Here is a 22,552-nt window from a genome sequence, read left to right on the forward strand (position 1 = left end):
ACATGACACGTGCTGGGCAGAGCAGAGCCCGACAGAAAGGGTGGGAGCAGGTGCTGTACCCGAGGGGACCCATCTGCAGGGCAGAGAGCAGGGGGACTGATGGGAGATTCTTGCCGCACGGAACTCCCCGGGCGTGGTGATGCAACCAGATGGAGGCGAAAGGGAGCCACACATTTTAAGGATGTTGTAGGGAGCAAACGTGGAGAGCTTCCCATCTCTAAAGGAACTTGCGGTTTCAGAAATTCCCTACCGTGAGTCCTCAGCTTCCCCCTCCTTCCAGGAACGCGTCTCTTTCTAGGCCGTGGTAGAAGAAACAGTGAGTGCCTGAGTCTCAACTTTCAGGGGACTTTAAAAAAGTAATGGTGATGCTCTCGCCCCAATTTCTGGATTCGTCCCAGTGACTGGGGTGTCTGATTACGGCCGCGTGGGCTTGTCTAGGGGCCTCAGCACCACCTGTGATGCTGTTGGGAAAGGTGCACATAAATTAAAGCAATCGAATTACACAGAAAGTGTGAAGACAAAAACCATTCTCAGGGATTTCATGTTTATTTGAGCACCTTTTTGTTCAATAAAGAGCATTTGGAGACTTTTTGGCCAGTGGCTTCTAAATGACACTGACATGTAAATATTCCATCGGATGGTCGGGGACCAGTCTCTGGGAGCTGCGGGGCCGACAGAGGGGCCCAGCCCAGCCCCACCAGCCAGTCTATGAGGCGGGAAGGCCCGGGAACTCACATCCATGTGTCTGCCACTCACCATGTCGTACCTACGAGTGGGCACAGGGAGTGGTGGGGACCCAACTGGCCAGGGCGTGCAGGCCCCCTTGCCCCCCTAGCAGGCAGTCTTCCGAGATTTCCAAGCCACGAGCACTAGGACACTGTCACGGCACATAAAGCAAACACCAGAACGATAAACTCCAGGATCAACTGGCCTGGTCGTGGGGACAAAGCACCAACACATTCATTTGTTAGAAAGCTCCATGCTCAGTTATTCTTTTTGTTACTCTTCTATTTCCTTTTTAATGTTTTGGCAGCAAACTAAATAGCTAAGAAATTGCAAATGTGGAACAGCACATAATTCTTATTATTATGGTTAATTAAATAACACTCTCTGTGACACGTCATGATAATTATCTCCCATCCCCTCTGTCTGCTTTTCCTGTTAATTTAGTTCCTAAATTTATTTCTGAACTATGGACTTTAATAGATAGTTATTTTAATGAGGTCTTTAAGAATGCATGTGTTGTTGATAAGCTTGCTCTCAAGATTCATTTCGAACGTGACATAGATTTCAGGTAATTTAAAGGTGATTTAAAGGAATGCCCGCATTTCTTGGTCAATAATTGTGGAAGAAATGGAACTGGTGTGTGTAGTTTAGAAGCCATCCACGCCTCAGCAAATTTCCTTTACATACTGGTTTCTCCACCACTGTGATCTTACCTGATTTGGTTTCGGTCTTGCCCCGAGTCTGATCCCCCAGCTATGATCCAAATGCCTTGTGAGAGCCTTTTTTTTTTTTTTTTTTTTTTAAGATCATATTTATTGGGACACCTGGGTGCTCAGGGGTTGAGTGTCTGCCTTTGGCTAGGGTGTGATCCCAGGGTCCTAGGATCGAGTCCCACATTGGAGTCCCCACATGGAGCATACTTTTCCCTCTGCCTGTGTCTCTGCCTCTCTCTGTATGTCTCTCATGAATAAATAAAATCTTTTTAAAAAATGAGATCTTATTTATCTATTTGGCAGATATACAGCAAGAGTGTGGTTGAGAGGGAAGGGGACTCTGAAGCAGACCCACATGCACGCAGAGCCCAACATGGGGCTGGACCCCACGACCCCGAGATCACAACCTGAGCCGAAACCAAGAGTGGGACGCTGAATCCACAGAGCTGCCCAGGCACCCCTGCTTTGTGAGTCTGAAATGCTCATTGTCCTGAGCTCAGCACAGGACAGGAATGACCCCAAGACCAGTTAGGGACGTCAGGGAACTTCATTCTGTGGTGGTGCTGCCCCTGAAGCACACGAACCTTCTCCAGGGACTCGGCATCCTGGTCTCACATCCCCCTCTGGCCACACTGTGCCCCAGGAGAGGACCTCACCCTCTCTCACACCAGAGCACCATCAGCCCACAACTCAAATGGCAGGAGTTTCCACAGGATTCTATAGACCAGGATGTGTGTGTGTTTATACATAGAACAAAACAGAAGGACATCTTAATTTAGAAGAAATAAGGGGACACTATTTTGGGGTTTTGGGGGTCTTTTTTGTTTTTTTTTGTAAAGATTTTATTTATTTATTCATGAGAGACACACAGAGAGGCAGAGACACAGGCAGAGGGAGAAGCAGGCTCCTTGTGGGGAGCCTGATGTGGGACTCGATCCCGGGATCCCGGGGTTCACACCCTGAGCCCAAGAGCTCAACCACTGAGCCCCCCCAGGAGCCCCAAGGGGGACACTATTTTGAATCTGTAATTTCCATTTCCCAGAAGAAATCAAACATTGAAAACACATCTCGATGTCTGATGTATACTCAGAGCCTACGACGGAGCATGCTGGCTAGCACCCATCTCCCTGTCATGCAGGTTGAGAGGCTCCAGGATGTGCCCCTTGCTGACCAAGTCCATCAGCCAATCCGATGGCTGCTTTGCCTTTAGGCTCCGTCTGCATGTCCAGCATCCCGTGCAGAATGTCACCGCACTCCCTCAACCCTTCTAGGTTACGTCTACCATGTCCCCCTCCTCCAGAAGAGAGCCCCTCATCTCTTTGGAAGCAAGCCCATGTGAAGGGCCCAGGGCCCTAGCCCTCGGTGGAATTGTCAGCGGGCCATCCCCTCTCTGGAAGTCAGCTCCACGCTGCACACCGGGACACATCTGATGTGTCCAGCTCAGTGGATCCTCCCTCTGTCAACACCCCAGCCCCTGCCATCCAGGTGGAGATGGAGAATATTTCTTTGTGTGTGTGTGTGTGTGTGTGTGTGCGTGCATGTGTGAGTGTGTGTGATTTAACTTTTTTATATAAATTTATTTTTTTATTGGTGTTCAATTTGACAACGTATAGAATAACACCCAGTGCTCATCCCATCAAGTGCCCCCCTCAGTGCCCGTCACCCCCACACCTCCCCTTCCGCCCCCCCTAGTTCGTTTCCCAGAGTTAGGAATATCTCATGTTCTGTCAAGATGGAGAATATCTCTGCAGCTAGGGGCCCCCGGCACAGCCTTCCTTCCTTGCCCCACCCCACCCAGGGGAGCTGCGGATCCATGGGCTGTAGGCTTTCATGCCCACTCATGTTCTTCTCACTTCTCAGACTCCGTGGGGCCTTGCTGACCACAGGAATCAGCCATGGCGCTTTGCACAAAGAGGGGAAATGAAGTGCCCGCCACATTCCAGGAAGTGTCACCCTCCCCTGGGAGCCCACGTCTTACTTACAGCCACAGACTTGCTTCCATGGGCACCTCATTTCACACTTGTCCTTCGACGGCACACTTGTCTTTTGAGGACTGTCCCAGTTTCGATAGTAAATCCAGAGCCAGCACGTTTTTACTTACTCTTTAGTTAGAAACTAAATTATCTGTCCAGAGGGATGAATCCTGCCTTTGCCCCCAATCATCACCTTAAAGAGTGAGGTGACTTGCATCCGAGGTGCACCGGGAACTTCCCTTGGCCCGCGATGAAAGTGTTGGGTGAGATGGGAGCAGCCAGGGGTACCAAAATGTCATCAGCAGTAGCAACCATCAGTCACATGGCCTCTGCTAGGGTTACAGCTGAGAGGGGACAGGAGGGTCCAGCGGGCTTCCCAGCCCCCTGAACCGCCCTCCTGGGAAGTCTTGGCAGGCAGGGTTCTCCCGGGGGAGCCCTTGTGGCAACCTCAGCTCCGACCTCAGCAATCCAACACAGCAGATTTCCACAAGTGCTGACTGGCTGGGGGCGGGTGGCAGCCAGAGCCGCTTGCTCCCCTTCCCACCTCGCTTACCAGCATCCCAGAGATTCAGCCACCCTCACCCCAGACCAACAGGTGAGCATGTGGAAACCTGAATGCAGCCTTCCCTGCCCTTCCTGCACCCTTACACGTGGGCCACCTGTCTCCCCACCATGGCTGGCACAGAGGCCACCTGAACATCAGTCTTCTGAGCAGAATTTTGCTTATTTTGTCATCCCATTTCGTAAAAGAAAAGGCAAAAGGGGGGACCTTAAAAGCACACTTGGAAGGGAACTCCAAAGGAAGCCAAGGTGGCAGGACAGGAGGGGGCCCCACAGCAGGAAGCGGTCCGTAGGAGAGCAGCTCCCTGGGCCACATTCTCTTCCCAAGGCTAGGGGTGGATCATGCTCACCTCAGCACTTCGAGGTGTATTTCTGCAGGTAGGTTCTGGCCGAGGATCTAGGGCGTGAGCGGGAAGTTGTGCCCTCGTGATTAAACTTCACTCGCAGCTGACTACACGGCCCTGGCTCACGGATCTGGTTCTTGGGAAGATCAGTGGGTACAACCAAGACCAGTGCCAGTTTGTCCCATTCTACGGATGCTGCCGTCAACTGTCCGATTACTTCTACGACACCCTGAATTAGGTGAATCTGAGCAGGAAGTACAACCAGCCTCACCTAGGCTGCAAGAACTCATAAGGGGCTCAGGGCTTTTGTTGAGGAAAAGCCATCCTACCTGTAAGGGGAGGGGGTCACCCCTGTACGTCCAGCACCGCGAAACCCCGAACTGACTGGCTCTCTGTGCTCCCTTGTAACATCATTTTGGCGGGCAGCCTCGTGGGTCAGTTCCCCAAGGAGTAAACTGCTGAGCTGGCAATTGCCTCACAGGAACTCTCGGCAGGGGGTGAGGGTTTCCAAAGGAAATAGAAGCGAATGTGCTCATCTTCTGACCCAGTGCTCTCACCTGCACATGCGTGAGCATGCTCTGCATTCTGGTTTCTCAGGTTCCAGAATAATATTTGCACTTGCACCCGAATTTCTCATAGATCAATGCGCTTATAGATGAATCCTGGCTCATAGTAGGTGCTCCGGAAATGTTGGTTATTATAGTTGTTATTTACCGGCTAAATGAAGATACAAAGCCTCCGGGCAGTACTGCATTCCAACGGCGACAATGTCAAAAGAACCTAGTAGGCCCCTGGCGCTCGGGCCCAGCCAGTTCCCGCCGACTCAGGGACTTGCCTCACCAGGAAGCTGTGTGCGAGCTGCACACGGTAACTTTGTTTCTTTAAAAGATTGATTGATTGATTGATTGATTGATATTAGAGACAGAGCAGGGCAGGGGGTGGGGAGGAGAGAATCACGGGCAATGCAGAGCCCGCTGCAGGGCTCAGTCCCACAACCCTGAGATCACGACCCGAGCCGAAACTAAGCGATGGACGCTTCCCCAACTGAGCCCCCTCGATGCCCCAGACGGTATAACTTGTGCTCTGATCAAACTTTTGAATGCCGACCGAAAGGCATCCTCATCAACAGAGGCTGATGTGTTCTAAGAGTCGTCTCTGTGTTTCCTGCCCCCATGTGCCTGACGCCGCACAAAGCTAGCAACACTTTTTACTGCCTTCACTCACTAACCTCCACAGGCTAGAAGGTGGGTGGGAATCGGGCCGGGGAGGGGGGGCGAGAAGAGGAGAGAGTGAGAAATGGGCGAGAGAGAGAGAGAGAGAGAGAGAGAGAGAGAGCAGAGTCAGTGCTCTCAACATGGGGCCTCCCGACTCCCCTCCCTCACTCCTGTGCCCCCCGACGAGCCACAGCAACCGCAGAGAAGCACCGGTCTCCCCACTGTGCTCACAGCACAAGCAGCTGTGCTTCCTATATCACGTTTGACATAAGCGGCGGGTCGACGAGGTTCCGAGCGGCCCAGGGCCGCCGCCAGGCTGTGGGGCCGGTTCTGCCCAAGGCCCAGGGAAGAACCCCCTTTCAGAGGCTTCTGCGGCCTGTGCCGTGCTCCCGAGGCTCCGGCCTTTCAGCAAAGCTGCTGTAGGCCAAGGACGTGATGAACCTTCTCCATTGATGTCTTTATTCTACAAGCCATGAAAGAAAGTCCAGACTCCTCCATTCTTCCTGCCGTCCCTCCCTCGTCTCTTCTCGCCATCCGCCCCCCCTCCCCCCCCATATGGTTGTTAGAGGCAAACAGAGGACCACACTTCTACCTTTTAATTGGGTGTTTAACGGGACAGTGTTTGAAAGCAATTAATGGGGAAAAACATTTTTGTCCCATTTTATCAATTGGTCTTCAAGAAAAATGCCAGCCTAAGGTAATGATCCCGTGTGAGCCAGGAAACTGTTGTCCTTTTCAGTTTTCCCATGCCACAATTTATTCATTTCATTCAGCTGTCCAAAATTACTGCCGTGCCAATTATCTCTGTGTGTGCGGAGAGCGGGCTCGGCGCCTTCAGCTTTTCCCTTCATCTGATGCCTGGTTGTGGCCTTTCTTCTGTGCTGAGCACTACACTGTGTACAAGAAAAGGAGAGGGTCTTCAGAACTATGTGAAGTGGCTAGAGTGGTTTCTTGGTACCTGTGAAGAGTCCCCTCGAAGAAGCTTAGGAGACAATGCAGATTGCGTCTGGTGGGGCTTTATTTTGTCCACATGATCCATTTCACACGCATCCAGGCAACTGCTCAATGGAGGATTAACACAAGTTTTCACCTTATTGAAACGAGGGATTCAAAGCAAACAAATGGGGCTAACTAGTTAGAATATGAAATTAAAGATTCTCTAAGACCCTGCGTTGTCCTTCAGCCACATTCACACTCAACTGAAAAACACGCAGAGACACACACAAACAGCGGGTCACGTGACTGTCCCTAAAGCCGTTTGATCTGGTGGGGCTACGTGTTGGAAACACTGACCAAATCTGCTGGCATCATATAATGCACCCTCATTCACTGGGAAATAATCTGCCTTCCATTATCAGAACTTGAACACTTGAAAGAAAACTGTAATTAATCTACGTATTAGGAAACGTGAAGATCATGATCTTTTAGGTTATTCTGTCTTGATACTTAATTTAAGTCTTCAATCATCACAGTTAATATGAAATCCACCACGGATACTGTGTCGACCACATTCAAACTAATGCTGCTCCCAGGATATCTTTAGTTTCATACTCGACAGCTTTGTCGGTCACAAATTCTTTACGATTATTATAGACTAATTCATTGTACTGAGGTTACATGGCAATCAAAATGAATGTACAAGATTACCACACTCACGCTCACATGGACACACAGACATGCATGCATACACATCATACATGCATACATGTCCACATGCCACACAAACACGTGCATGCACATGCATCTGTGTGTACACACATACATGCACACACATCACACACACATGTCCACACACCACACAGGCACGTGCACACACACACATCACACATGTACCCATGTACACACACCACACGCATGCACATGCCTCTGTGCACACACACATACAAGCACATACATCACACATGCACACATATCCACATACCACACAGGCACACAGACACACATGCACACACACCACACACATACATGTCCATATGCCACACAGGCACACAGACAAATGCATGTCCACGTGTCCACATGCCAAACAGACACATGCGTGCACATGAATCTGTGTGCACACACATCTACATGCACACACATGCATGCACACACATCACACATGCACACATATCCACACACCATGCAGGCACATACACACATGCACACACATCACAGGCACACATGTCCACATGCCACACAGGCACATGCATGCACACACATCACACATGTCCAATGCAACATACACACACATGCACATGCATCTACAGGCACACACATCTACATGCACATGCATCACACATGTCCACACACCACACAGACACACACATGCACACACATCACATGTACAACATGCACACATTTCCACATGCCACACAGGCCCATACATGTCTACAGAGTCCCTGAAAGGACTCGGTGGTTTCCGTGTTTGAAGGCAGCATGAGGAGGAACCAATTTGATGAGTATTTCAGTTTCAATAGTGTGATAGTCACATTCACATCTGCTTTGAATAACTTAACCAATTCATTTCTAAGCCTACTTCTCAAGTATAACCAGAATGCAGGCTCCATTTCCTTCCCTTTGATAATATTATCAAACATTATTGCAATAAAAGGAAATACATCCTGGAAGCAACACTGACAGGGTTTTGATATGATCATTTATAGTTATTGAAACGAGAAGTTTTTTCACATTCATAAAATTTTACTTTCACTTATTCGTTTATTTTCGAGTGCCTAAATGATGCATAGCAAGGAGCTACTCAGGAAACAAAAAATAAAAAGAAATAATGCACAACTTTTGGAAACCCATGACCCAATGAGAGAGAACAGATACGCAAATTTAAAAGCAATACCATGCAGTTTATGATAGGTATCCAACTACTGTCTTTGACATTCAGGGAAAAGAGTGGCAGAGTTGGTAGAGATGCAGTTCTCTTGTTGGAGAGGTGCCTGGGAAGGCAGAGCCAGGAGGGCGGGCTTGGACAGGGGGAGTGGGAGGTGAGATCCTCGGGAAGACGACCCGCAATGGCAGGCGAAAATGATGAGCACGGGTTCCAGGAGAAGTGTATGAGGAGAAACACACATGACGACAGTGGAGAAGCCTGAACTAAGAGCCAGCGTGGCCTGGAGTGAGTCACCCACTGGGGTCTGTCTCCTCTTCTATGGACAGTGTGCATTCGACTGAGGTGTCTGCTCTGAGGCACCATGGCTCGCCTGGAGCAGGGGACAGGTGCTAACTGAGCCCTTGCATCTAGTTCCACAGCACACTCCACACCGAGTGACATGGAGATGAAACCTGTTTTCCAGGCCAGGGCCACACATCCCCAGGGTCCCCATGATTCTGCAGAAGCTCTTCCAGAACATTAGCTCTCTGCAGGCCTCAGTGCCAGAGTAGCAGGGCTGTCACCCTCACCTGGGCACCCCAGGCTGCCCAACTGCACAACTAACTTCCGAGATCAGCTCTGGAGTCCTGTGACTCATTTCACTTACTTCTTTTTGGTTCCATGCCTCTTCCTCCTTTTGGGATGGTACAATGTGAACTTAAGGAAAGTTGGTGTTGGTTGGAAAGTTGGTGAATTTAAATAGACTATTTGCTGGGCAGAAGTGAATTGGCAATTTCAGAACTGTCAGTCGTGAAACCAGTCTACTTCTGTAGCACGAGATCCATGAAGACCATCTAAGTCACCTATAAATTCCCCAGGATGCATGAATTCACAAGGCCTCTGCAGAGCAACAATGATTATAGTAAATATAAAAACTCTACTATGGCCTATTTTAATAGATGTATCTATTCAGGGGAGATAAAATGGGTAATTGTGTCTTTCAAAAGCAATTTATACAATAGGGTTTTTAAATGTCTACACTGCTTTAAAGGGAAATTTAAGGAGTAGTATATTACCATTATGCACTAGCCATCAGAAATTATCTTAAAATTGATTAAAGTATTACTTATCTTAAGTACTGTTGACCTATTTTCATTCAAGCCTGTCATCTATATCTCTAGGATATACAGTTTGTAGGGAAACAGAATATTAACTTGGACGCCAGAAGCTTCCCCATGAAGAATGATGGTGGCACTCCATAACCGATCACTCTGCAGACACGAAAGCTGGCACCTAAAGTGGACGATATAGAATAGGAAAAGGTGTTTTGTATTTGATGTAGGACAAATGTAGGAATGTGTTCTAGAATTCTTCATTCTAGACATCATTAATTATTCTTCCTCTTTCTTCTCTGACTAAACTCACTAGAGGTTTACTGATTTTCTTGTCTTTACAAAGATCCAGCTTGTGATCTTTTTGGTCATCTCCATTGCACATCTCAAAGTTTATCAATGTATACTTTTAATTTCATCCACCCTCCACTTCCTCTGAGTTTAAGCTGCTGTCATGTTCCAAGTGCCCAAGAGAGATATTCAACTGATAGATTTCAAGTCTTTTTTTCCTGTTAAAAACACCTATAAAACCATAACTTTTCAACTAATATTCGATAAAGGAGGAAAGACTATCCATTGGAAGAAAGACACTCTCTTCAATAAATGGTGCTGGGAAAATTGGACATCCACATGCAGAAGAATGAAACTAGACCACTCTCTTGCACCATACACAAAGCTAAACTCAAAATGGATGAAAGATCTAAATGTGAGACAAGAGTCCATCAAAATCCTAGAGGAGAACACAGGCAACACCCTTTTTGAACTCGGCCACAGTAACTTCTTGCAAGATACATCCACGAAGGCAAAAGAAACAAAAGCAAAAATGAACTATTGGGACTTCATCAAGATAAGAAGCTTTTGCACAGCAAAGGATACAGTCAACAAAACTCAAAGACAACCTACAGAATGGGAGAAGATATTTGCAAATGACATATCAGATAAAGGGCTAGTTTCCAAGATCTATAAAGAACTTATTAAACTCAACACCAAAGAAACAAACAATCCAATCATGAAATGGGCAAAAGACATGAAGAGAAATCTCACAGAGGAAGACATAGACATGGCCAACACGCACATGAGAAAATGCTCTGCATCACTGGCCATCAGGGAAATACAAATCAAAACCACAATGAGATACCACCTCACACCAGTGAGAATGGGGAACATTAACATGGCAGGAAACCACAAATGTTGGAGGGGATGCGGAGAAAAGGGAACCCTCTCACACTGTTGGTGGGAATGTGAACTGGTGCAGCCACTCTGGAAAACTGTGTGGAGGTTCCTCAAAGAGTTAAAAATAGACCTGCCCTACGACCCAGCAATTGCACTGCTGGGGATTTACCCCAAAGATACAAATGCAATGAAACGCCGGGACACCTGCACCCCAATGTTTATAGCAGCTATGGCCACGATAGCCAAACTGTGGAAGGAGCCTCGGTGTCCAACGAAAGATGAATGGATAAAGAAGATGTGGTTTATGTATACAATGGAATATTACTCAGCTATTAGAAATGACAAATACCCACCATTTGCTTCAACGTGGATGGAACTGGAGGGTATTATGCTGAGTGAAGTAAGTCAGTCGGAGAAGGACAAACATTATATGTTCTCATTCATTTGGGGAATATAAATAATAGTGAAAGGGAATATAAGGGAAGGGAGAAGAAATGTGTGGGAAATATCAGAAAGGGAGACAGAATGTAAAGACTGCTAACTCTGGGAAACGAACTAGGGGTGGTAGAAGGGGAGGAGGGCGGGGGGTGGGAGTGAATGGGTGACGGGCACTGGGGGTTATTCTGTATGTTAGTAAATTGAACACCAATAAAAAATAAATTAAAAAAAAAAAAACCATAACTTTCCCTGCAAGCAAGGCATTGTCTGAGCCCCACAGGTGTTAACATATTACGTCTTTGTTATCATTCCTCTCAAAGTATTTTCTCATTTGCACCACGACTTTTCTTTGGACCTACAGATCATATAATTTTTATTTCTGAAGTTTCAAATGAATTTGTGGAGTGTTTTTTATTATCTGCTATTGCTGGTTTTTTGGTTTAATTATGATCAAAATATACACTCTGTGCAATTTTAATTCATTGAAATATGTTGAGACATGCTGGCTTTATGGCCAGGATATGGTGAGCTCTTCTTTTTACATGTGTCTGAAAATAATATGTGCTCTTCAGTCATGGGTGTACTGTTTAAGATATATCCATAGGATCAGGTTTGCGAGCCACTTAGATGCTTTAATCATCACTGATCTTAAAACTTGAATAAATATTTTTCATAATTAGTGAGTTGTTTTATCAGGTAATAGTAAAGATTTTTTTAAATCCCCAAATGGTTGAGATTTTGACTTCATTCTGTCAGTTCATGCTTACTATATAATTGGGGCTATGTCAAAATGTTTTTATCTTCCAGATGATTTGAACTTTTTATTATTATGAAGCAACCTGTGTATCTCTAGTAATACTTACTTTGATATTAATAATATAGCTATACTTTGTTTTGTTTAAATTCCCAAACTTCTCTGCTTATGGTCCCCAGAGACCCTGAGGAACTGTGTCAGGATGGCCCTTAGACAAAAATAAGACACAATTGTTCCACTGATTGAATAGTTAGGTCCAAACAAATTGTTGAGGATTTATGTCCTAGGAACTTCGTACCTGTCTGGCACCACAGAACTCAGGACATGTGATCAGGGACTGTAGATCATATCAGCATCATAATAAGGAACACAGAGAACATCAGCATGATCACAAGTAAGGTAGAGACCATCAGCCACATCACAAGAAGTAGAGACCATCAGCCACATCACAGGTAAGATAGAGACCATCAGCCACATCACAGGTAAGTAGAGACTATTAGCCACATCACAGGCAAGTAGAGACCATCAGCATCATCACAGGTAAGTAGAGACCATCAGCCACATCACAGGTAAGTAGAGACCATCAGCATCATCACAGGTAAGTAGAGACCATCAACATCATCACAGGTAAGCAGAGACCATCAGCATCATCACAAGTAAGTAGAGACCATCAGCCTCATCACAAGGAACACACAGATCGAATGCAGAGCCCAAGACTACTTTGTGCTGGTAATTTGTGCAGGCCCAACAGATTTCCTCTGTTCCTTCAAAAAATTTAAAATGGCCCATGTCAATCCTCTAAGCTTGCCCTGCTTATAGGCTACCTCAGTGCACCTCTTGGAAATTGTAGGGTTGCTACTTGCAAAATAGATCATTTCCATCATTGTACTTTCAAACCTTTCTTCCTCCTTGTGTATGAATATGTCACTAAAAAGCAGCATGTAGTTGGCTGTTATTTTATTTTTTAATCCCTTCAGACGACCTTTGCTTTTTATTTTATTTTATTTTGTTTTTTTTAATAATAAATTTATTTTTATTGGTGTTCAATTTGCCAACATACAGAATAACACCCAGTGCTCATCCCGTCAAGTGCCCCCCTCAGTGCCCATCACCCATTCACCCCCACCCCCCGCCCTCCTCCCCTTCCACCACCCCTAGTTCGTTTCCCAGAGTTAGGAGTCTTCATGTTCTGTCTCCCTTTCTGATGTTTCCTACCCATTTCTTCTCCCTTCCCTTCTATTCCCTTTCACTATTATTTATATTCCCCAAATGAATGAGACCATATAATGTTTGTCCTTCTCCGATTGACTTATTTCACTCAGCATAATACCCTCCAGTTCCATCCACGTTGAAGCAAATGGTGGGTATTTGTCGTTTCTAATGGCTGAGTAATACAGCAGCAATGTCCACAATAGCCAAACTGTGGAAGGAGCCTCAGTGTCCACCGAAAGATGAATGGATAAAGAAAATGTGGTTTATGTATACAATGGAATATTACTCAACCTTTGCTTTTTAATTGAAGTTTGCAGTTGACTGAATATTTACGTCCCCCACAAATCTGTATGTTGAAATCCTAAACCCCATGTCATAGTACTTAGATAAAGAAGATTTAAATAGCCTTGCCAACCATCTTGACTCAACTGACATTTATAGGATGCTCCCCTCAACAACCGCAGAATAACATTCTTTTCCAGGGCACATGGCATATTTACTGAATAGAACATGTCCTGGGACATAAAACAAACCTCATCAAATTGAATAGGATTACAATATAATAACTCTTCTGACTATAACAGAATTAAACTTAGAATATTAACAGAAAAAAAGAATATTAACAGAAAGATTTGGGTGTTTACTGAAATATTTGGAAATTAAACAACATAATTCTAAATGATGTATGTGCCAAAAAAGAATTAGCAGGGAAAATTAGAAAATAGTTTGAACTGAAAAATGAAGGCACAACATATCAAAATCTGTGGGATGAAATTAAAGCAAAAATTTCAGGGAAGTGCATAGCATTAAACACTCCCAGAGCTACTATCAATCTTACTAGTAAAAGATGAAAATCTTTCCCGTGACTAGAAACCTGTAAAAATAAATTTTTTTGCTGCTTTTAGTCAACATTGTGTTTGAATACCTTACAATAGCAAGAGGGCAAGAAATAAAAGGCATACAATTTGGAAAAGAATAGGAAAAACTATCTATCTGAAGATGACAGGATTGTCTACATAGAACATCCTGAGGAATTTACATTCCTCCCAAAAAAGGTTCTGAAATGAATAAGTGAGTTAAGCAAGTTTTCATGATATGAAGATACAATCACCCACTTAGTGAACAATTGGAAATTGAAATTTAAAACCATTCTAATGGCTTACAAATATGAAATACTGAGGGATATACATGTGCACACATATGTACATACAAGACATGGACCTTAGGAAGTACAAAATATTGCTGAATCTTTTTTAAAGCCTAAATAATGGGGAGACACACCATATTTCTGTGCCAAAAGACTCAAAGCTGTTGAGATGTCCATTCTCCCCAAACTGATCTATAGATTTAATGGGATCCCAATAACAATCCCTGCAAGCTTTTACACGGCATGTTGACATGTTGATTTTAAAATTTGTGTGGCACTGCAGAGGACTTAGAAGAGCCAAAATAATTTTGAAAAACAACGAAGGTGAGAGACTTAACCAGCTGACCCCAAGACTACTCATCACAGTGAACAACATAGTGTAGTTCAGGCTTAAGAATAGGCACATAAAGCAATGGAACTGCATAGAGTCAGAAATTAGCCCACACGTATGTGGCCCACTGGTTTCACACAAAATTTCCAAGATAACTCCGTGGAGGCAAGAATTGTCTTTTCAACAAGTGGGGCCAGGTATCATGTGCAAAAAGATCATAATAAACTTCAAACCTTGCCTCACCCAATACCCAACAATTAAGTTGAAATAAATTCGTCGTTGCTAGATTGCAGCCAAGGTGCAGGCTCTCCAGAGCCCAGACAGGGGGTGGGTCCCAGGGTCTCCCGGGCCAGCCTGGCTCCCAGCACACATGTGCACACCTATGACGGCAACCATCCAGCTTGGGGACCACCTGTCAGGCACCCCTCAGTCCCCATCCAGGGCTCTTTCACCATGTGTGAACTGTCCCACTGCTCCAAGACAAGTGTATGTCTGTGGTGTCTGTATACATGGTGGACATGTGGGTGTGTGTGGACCTGCGCTTGTTCCCAGCAGAGGTGTTGGGCTGAATGACCCTGTGCCCCTTTCCTGGACGCAGCTATGTCTGAGAGGCCGCCCTGCAATCTGACGCCTATGGCTGGACCTACCCCTTGTCTCCCCCACACCGTCCCTTGGTGTTTGGTGACAAAACTGTCTTTTCTCCACGCCTTCTGTGCCCGTGACTAAGGACCGACCCTTCAAAGCACACTCTTCGTCTCACCCTGCCCTTCACTGCGGCCCGGCGAAGGCCAAGTGACTTTTATGAGTACATCCATCTTTGTGCTTTTTTTACAATTCCCATTAAGTTATACTTTATGAAAATTTAAAATTGCTCCTCTGGCTTCCGTCAGCTTCACATTTCTGTGGTATATATCATCTCTTTTTGCTATATTTCCAGCCCTTCTAGATTTTTTTTTTTTTTTTTTTGGAATTTTTAGTTCTTTTTTCTTTCTTGGTTTCAGAGTTAGAGGTCAGGGACTCATCAGTCTGATATCCCACCCAGAGCTCATCCCATCATGATGGGCCCTCCTTCATGCCCATCACCCAGTAACCCCATCCTTCTACCCCCTTCCCTTCAACGACCCTCAGTTTGTTTCCTAGAGTTTAGAGCCTCTTATGGTTTGTCTCCTTTTCTGTTTTCATCTTATTTTTCTTTCCCTCCCCCTTTGTTCATCTATTTTGTTTCTTAAATTCCACATATAAATGAGATCATACAGTATATGGGGACTCCTGGGAGGCTCAATTGGTTAAGCATCTGCCTTCAGCTCAAGTCATGATCTCAGGGTCCTGGGATTGAGCCCCACTTTGGGCTCCCTGCTTAGTGGGTAGTCTGCTTCTCCCTCTCCCTCTACCACTCCCCCGCTTCTGCTCTCTTGTGCTCCCCCTCACCTGCTCTCTCTCATGAGTAAAAAAAAATTTTTAAAAATCATGTGGTGGGCAGCCTGGGTTGCTCAGTGGTTTAGCACTGCCTTCAGCCCAGGGTGTGATCCTGGAGACCTGGGATTGAGTTCCACGTCAGGCTCCCTGCATGGAGCCTGCTTCTCCCTCTGCCTGTGTTTCTGCCTCTCTCTGTGTCTCTTATGAATAAATAAATAAAATATTTTTTAAGAATCATGTGATGGGGGATCCCTGGGTGGCTCAGTGGTTTAGCGCCTGCCTTTGGCCCAGGGCACGATCCTGGAGTCCCAGGATCGAGTCCCGCGTCGGGCTCCCAGCATGGAGCCTGCTTCTCCCTCTGTCTGTGTCTCTGCCTCTCTCTCTCTCTCTCTCTCTATCATAAATAAATAAGTAAATAAATAAATAAATAAATAAATAAATCTTTTTTTAAAAAATCATGTGGTATTTGTCTTTCTTTGACTGACTCATTTTACTTCACATAATACCCTCTCATTCCATCCACATCATTGCAAATGGAACTACATCAAAATAAAAAGCTTTTTTGCACAGCAAAGGAAACAGTCAATAAAACTAAAAGCCACCTGCAGAATAAGAGAAGTTAAGGGAAGATATTGCAAGTGTCTTATCAAATAAAGGACTAGTATCCAAAATTATTCTATAGAGAACTTATCAAACTCAGTACCCAAAAAACAAAAAATCCAGTTAAGAAATGAGCAAAGGACATGAACAGACATTTCTCCAAAGAAGACTTAGAAATGGCCGCCTTCTGGACCCTTTTAAATGTAAATCTTACTAATGACATATCTCTGGGTTTCCTGTTTTAGAATCTGAGAATCTTTTTTCTTTTGATCAATGAGTTTAAACCATTTAAACTTATGTAAATACTGGGATATTAAGCAATTTATTTCATCTTATTGCACATTTTCCATTTATAAAACATCACATTTTCTTTCTTTTTCTCTCTTACCTTGAATATAGACATTTATTCTACTGGTTTGAAAGTTATTTATTCTATTTTTATCTTTGTTGTTGCTCCCCACAAATTGCTAGTACCTAACATCTGCTGATTTTCCCTGTAAGATGTTTGCAGCTTGTCCACAGCTTTATCTTTTATGGTCTTTCCCAGTAGAAGACGAGCAACGTCCCGTTCTTCAACACACACTTACACTTGGCGTGGTATGTCAGTTACCTACGGTTACATGACAATTTATCCCAAACTTTAGCAGATTAAAATGACCAATATTTTGTCTCATGGGCATCTGAGGACCAGGAGTGCCGAGGGGCTTAGCTGAGGGCTGTCAGCTGCTGCTACCATCTCACGACTTGAAGACTGGGCTCCAAGCTCCAGCAGGCCACCCAAGCAGGCTGCACGGCCTTACCAGCTGCCGAGGAGAGAGTCCCTTCCTTGTCCCCAGGACCATTCACACAGTGGGGCAGCACAAGTCCCACAGAACGCGTGGCTGAGAGAGAGGGAGCTCAAGATACTTTTTCAAGTGACAGTTCACCATGCGCACCAGACTTATTCACTAGAAGTGGATCACTAGGTGCAACACAAGAAGACATGAGCGTGACTTAGCAGGAGGCAGAGTGGGGTGCTCTGGGGCATCATATCTCATGCACCAGTCACTCTGGGCCATAGACAAGCAATACCCCTCCCCATATTTAAGACCTTGTTCCTCTGAATGTAATAGCATTCGCTCTCTCCCCAGCCCCTCTTTTGGTGGCTCATATTATTTTCTCATCAATGATTTTGGGCAATTTGAATAAAATTTGCCTCTGTATCATTTTTAAGATGCTGCTGGCATTCATTGGGCTTCTCAGACCTGTGGGCTATAGCTGACCTCACGTTCAGAAGAGGTGGGCATCATTCCTCCAAATATTTTTTTTTTCTGTGCCTGCATCCTTTGGGAACTTCAAACGCCCATTTATTAAGTTGCTCAAACTTGCCCCACAGCTCACAAATGCGCTTTCAATTTGTAACAATTCTTGTTTCTCCCCTTTTCCTCTTGGATAGTTGCTACTGTTAACACCTTACTCTTCACTGGTCTTTCCTTCAGCAACATCTGATCTACCACGCATCTCCTCCAGAGCATTTTTCATCTTGGACGTTGTAGGACGTAGCTTTCACCTCTGGAAATTCTATTTTTCCACAATGTTTAAATCTTCAAGGCCTCTACTTAACTCTAGAATACAAGTACCATAGCTGCTTCTGTGTCCTCTGTTATGCTGAGACTTGTGAGTTCTGGATTAGATTGTACTGGATTAGATTGTATTCTCTTCACTACAATCTGCTTCTTTTCTTGCTTCTTTTTTTAGTTTCACAGGTAGAGTTCAGTGATTCATCAGTTACGTATAACACCCAGTGCTCATCACAACTCATGTCCTCCTTCATACTCATCACCCAGTTACCCATCCTCCCACCCACCTCTCTTCCAGCAACCCTCAATTTGTTTCCTATAGTTTAGGATCTCATGATTTATCTCCCGCTCTGATTTCATCTTATCTTACTTTTCCTTCCCTTCCCCTTTGTTCATCTGTTTTGGTTCTTAAATTCCACATATGAGTGAGATCATATCGTATTTGTCTTTCTCTGGCTGACTTATTTCACTGAGCATAATACCCTCTAGTTCCAGCCATGTCATTGCAAATGGGAAGATTTCATTCTTTTTGATGACTGAGTAATATTCCAGTGTGTGTGTGTGTGTGTGTGTGTGTGTGTGTGTGTATTTGTGAGTACACCACATTGTCTTTATCCATTCACCTATCGATGGAGATCTGGGCTCTTTTCATAGTTTGGATATTATGGACGTTCTTGCTTGTTTATAGATGTGTTGCTTGGAGTAGAGCCCAAGGTAAGTAAATAATTTCCATCCACCAAGGCCACACCTTCCTGAATACTCTGACTTCCCATGAACTGTGTGCTTTCCTCTTTTGGCCAGTGGGCGCCAGCATTGTTCTGGAGCCTCTATGAGCACAGCCGCCCTCCAAGATCTGGCAGCATCCTCACATGGGACCAGCCCCTGTTCTGGACTCCCCAGGCAGCCCTCCCCTCGGAGTTCGTCTGAGACCTCCAGTCACCTGTGTCCGTGGACTCTTGGCTCTGTCTCACCTGGGCCACCTCGGGCCTCCATGCAGGGAGCTCTCTCCAGGCTGCTTTTGAGGATCAATCCTTCATCACTGAAGCCCAGTTTCTTAAAAACCATTGTTTTATTATTTATTTTATTATTTATTATTGTTGTTTTATTATTATTGTCTGTTTTTTATTTAATTAATTACTTTTTGTGTGTGTGCTTTCAGACAGGGAGTTAGAACTGACCTTGATAATGGCCCCAGTGGAAGCCCAAGCGCTTTTTATGAGTAGCTATTTTTTCGCGTCCAGTGTCCTTGTTCATCCTCAGAGTCTGTTTTTTCACCAGAGCATTTCCATTTGTGGTGAGTTGCCATCCTGGCTCTTCCATTATTTCTGCTTTCCTCTGGCAAGGGCTGCCACCCTTCCCTCGTTGTGTCTCTCTCCTCATACATCTGGCAATTTCCCCTTTGGCTTATCTGTATCCTCTGGAACTGTCCATTACTATCCAACAGTGGGGAGGTAAGCAATTGAGGCCTAAGGTGTGCTTCTCCAGGGAAATGGGAAGGGCCTCAGGCAAGAGAGCCCTGGTTTTTACCCTGGGATCCCTCCTCCCTCATTTTTCCCAGGGGTAGACCCCCGGAGGCACTGCTCCTCCTATTCCTCTGAGGAACAGGTGCATCTAACTCTTATATCAGACAAGGGGTAGGGGAGCCCACTGGGAGTGAGCCAGCCACCAGGTCATTCTACTGCCGACTATTTGACTCACAGCCAGCTTCCACTCGGCCCAGTGATGCCTAGATCCCTTTGGCTGGTACTTCAGTTTTCTCAACACGATGGCACATGCTAGACGAGGCCCACACAGACCTAGGTGGGGAGAGGGAAGGAAAACTAGAAATACTTCCAGTCCCATCTCCCCCTTAGCTCCTGATGCTCACAACCTGGTCCCAAACACCTGGACCCTCCTACTCGTCCCCTGACAGGCCATCACCCACAGTTCCTGTGGAGCCCCCAGGCACGAGAAAGGCCAGTGGCTCCGGTGTGGTCTTCATCTTATCCAGACTAGCTTTTTCCTTCAGCAGATGACTTAATTATTTAGCTATATGATTCTCTTGAATTGTAATTCTAAACTTTTATTCATGATTCCAGTTGGTAATCAGCAGGTAGAAAGTGTTCCAATTAGAAAAATCAAATTAATTCTTTTTTTAAATAAGGAGGAAAACTACTTATTCTATACTCCTGGGAAGTAGAAATTAGGTGGAATTCTTAAAATGAAAGAGATGATTATATTTCCCTCATTTATCCCATATTCTTTCTCTCTTTTCTCCCCCGTGTTCTCTGCTCCCCAAAGCCCAAGAAATTACTAGGGGAGGTAATCATTCCTCATATTACACCCCATCTGGATTTCTGCCATAAATCTGACTCTGGCACAGCTTCTAGATAAGAGTTTGAAGACTGTAAGTTGGGAAATTGGTATTGGACACTTTGGGGGTAGAGATGACGCCTCTGCTCTGACTGGTCTTGTGTTCGGCCATGGCCTGTGGCAGGGTGAAGAGGGGACAGCCTGCTCTCGATGGCCTCACCGCTCTCCAAGCTTCTGCCCCGCTGGGGCCTCATCCCAGTGCTGCCCCCGCCCCCAACCAGGGACCCATTATAGCAGAATGTGTCCAACAAAATCCTGTGATTCTTCTCAAAGATGAGCTACTATAGAACCAAGCAGAATTATAATTAGTTCAATCAAGATGTCCTGGACCTCAAAGGTCATTTTCTTCAACTTCACAGCCACATTCAGGACTGAAACCACTGGGGGAGGGGCTGAGCTCTGGCCTTCCTCCCAGACCATCAGTGAGGACAAATGTCCTTTTAAAGGATTCTCAGCTGTGGTTTCCTAATGCTGATTCCTCATCAGCCTCCTGTCCCTGAGTCCTCACGTCTGCAGTCAACACTGTCCCAGATGAACACTTCATGGACATCGCCGTTTTGGTGAATGTTTTGTGAACCCGTTTTAGGCTTGGCTGCCAACAATGCACTCCCATCGAAACATCTAATGATTTACCATGTGAAACTAAGACACTGTGCTGTGTTTTTAAAACACGATAAATCCTGAATCATTCATTATTCCATCTGGAAAGAATCCTCTGAGCCACGGTTGGGGCAACATGGCAACCCAGTCTCCCAGGCGACAGTGATCTCTGGGGACATGGGAAGCCAGGCACTCAGCACTGTCATTCTCCCAGGGCCAGGGAGGGGGCACAGCAAGGAAAGGCCTTGGTAGCACAAATAAGAAAACAGGATTACCAATCATGACAACCCAAGATAACTCCAAGATGAGGAAAGAACAGAGTTGTAACAAGTTAGAGCTGGTAGTTCCATTAAAACCAGAAAAGTCAATCGGAGAAGGACAAACATTATATGGTCTCACTCATTTGGGGAATATAAATAATAGTGAAAAGGAATAGAGGGGAAGGGAGAAGAAATGGGTAGGAAATATCAGAAAGGGAGACAGACATGGAAGACTCCTAACTCTGCGAAACGAACTAGGGATGGTGGAAGGGGAGGAGGGCGGGGGGTGGTGGTGACTGGGTGGCGGCCACTGAGGGGGGCACTTGATGGGATGAGCGGATGAGCACTGGGTGTTATGCTATATGTTGGCAAATTGAACTCCAATAAAAAATAAATTTAAAAAAAATAAAAATTAAAAAAAAAAGACCAGAAAAGGAATGTGAAATAACTTTGGGGCTTTGCAGAGACCTCATAAGGAAACCAGGGTGCTATTGTACCTGAGTTGGTGAGTCTTGGAATGGTCTCAGGGTGAATGCTGAAAGACACTAAGAGCTGGATTTTGTTGACGGTGGAGACTGAGAAATAAATATAGGATAAGATTCCCAAATGTTAGTAAGAGAAGGGACATTCACACTCTTGTAACCCTGATCCTCCCTTAGGAAAAAGCACCTTTGACAGAAGTGCCAAGGATGGAACAGCTGACAAGAAGCTCTTGCTCTCACTCCATGTGAGCCGAAGGCCTGGGAGCTCCCAGGACACCTAAATATGAAACAAGGAGGCTGGCAAGGCCCCCAAACCCCACCTTCTACTCTCCTGGGACCTTATATTCCACGGAGCACTTTCATTCCCTGTCACTGGCCTGCCCAGTCAGCTCGGCAGTAAGGCCAGCCTTTCTGTCCCCTTTCCTACACGGCTGGGGCCTCACAGGTGAACCAGAGCAGGTCTCTATCCCCTTCCCACTGGCCTGTTGCTACTGTGGTTCCCCCATTGCCTCCTTCCTCCTCAATTTAGGGGAACCTCTCAGTATTTACTCCACTTGACCTGGCAGCATTTTTCCTCCCAATAGGCAAAAAAACACCCCCATCCTCCTCAAAGAGTCTGTGAATTCCAGCTTCTGAAATCTGTGAATATGGTGCATTCCACAGCAAAGACAATTTAAAGTGGCAGGTTGTTAGCCGCATGACCTTAACTTGGTAAGATTGTCCCAGAATATCTGAGGGGCCCAATGAGATCCCAACAATCCTCCTAAGTGGAGAGGTGGAGAGAT

General features: G+C 45.5%; 1 long non-coding RNA gene across 1 annotated transcript; it reads right to left on the minus strand.

Annotated features, from left to right (window-relative positions):
* Positions 1-6,140: 6,140 nt before the first annotated feature.
* Positions 6,141-22,361, minus strand: LOC118351030 (uncharacterized). The gene is made up of 4 exons (XR_007402687.1): positions 21,955-22,361; positions 21,783-21,860; positions 8,999-9,624; positions 6,141-6,424 (listed from the first exon to the last, which is right to left on the minus strand). It is a non-coding gene; the product is annotated as an uncharacterized LOC118351030 (long non-coding RNA).
* Between the last annotated feature and the right edge of the window lie 191 nt (positions 22,362-22,552).

Source organism: Canis lupus, chromosome 16 (genome assembly GCF_003254725.2).
Source record: "Canis lupus dingo isolate Sandy chromosome 16, ASM325472v2, whole genome shotgun sequence".
In the NCBI taxonomy this organism is placed as follows: domain Eukaryota; kingdom Metazoa; phylum Chordata; class Mammalia; order Carnivora; family Canidae; genus Canis; species Canis lupus.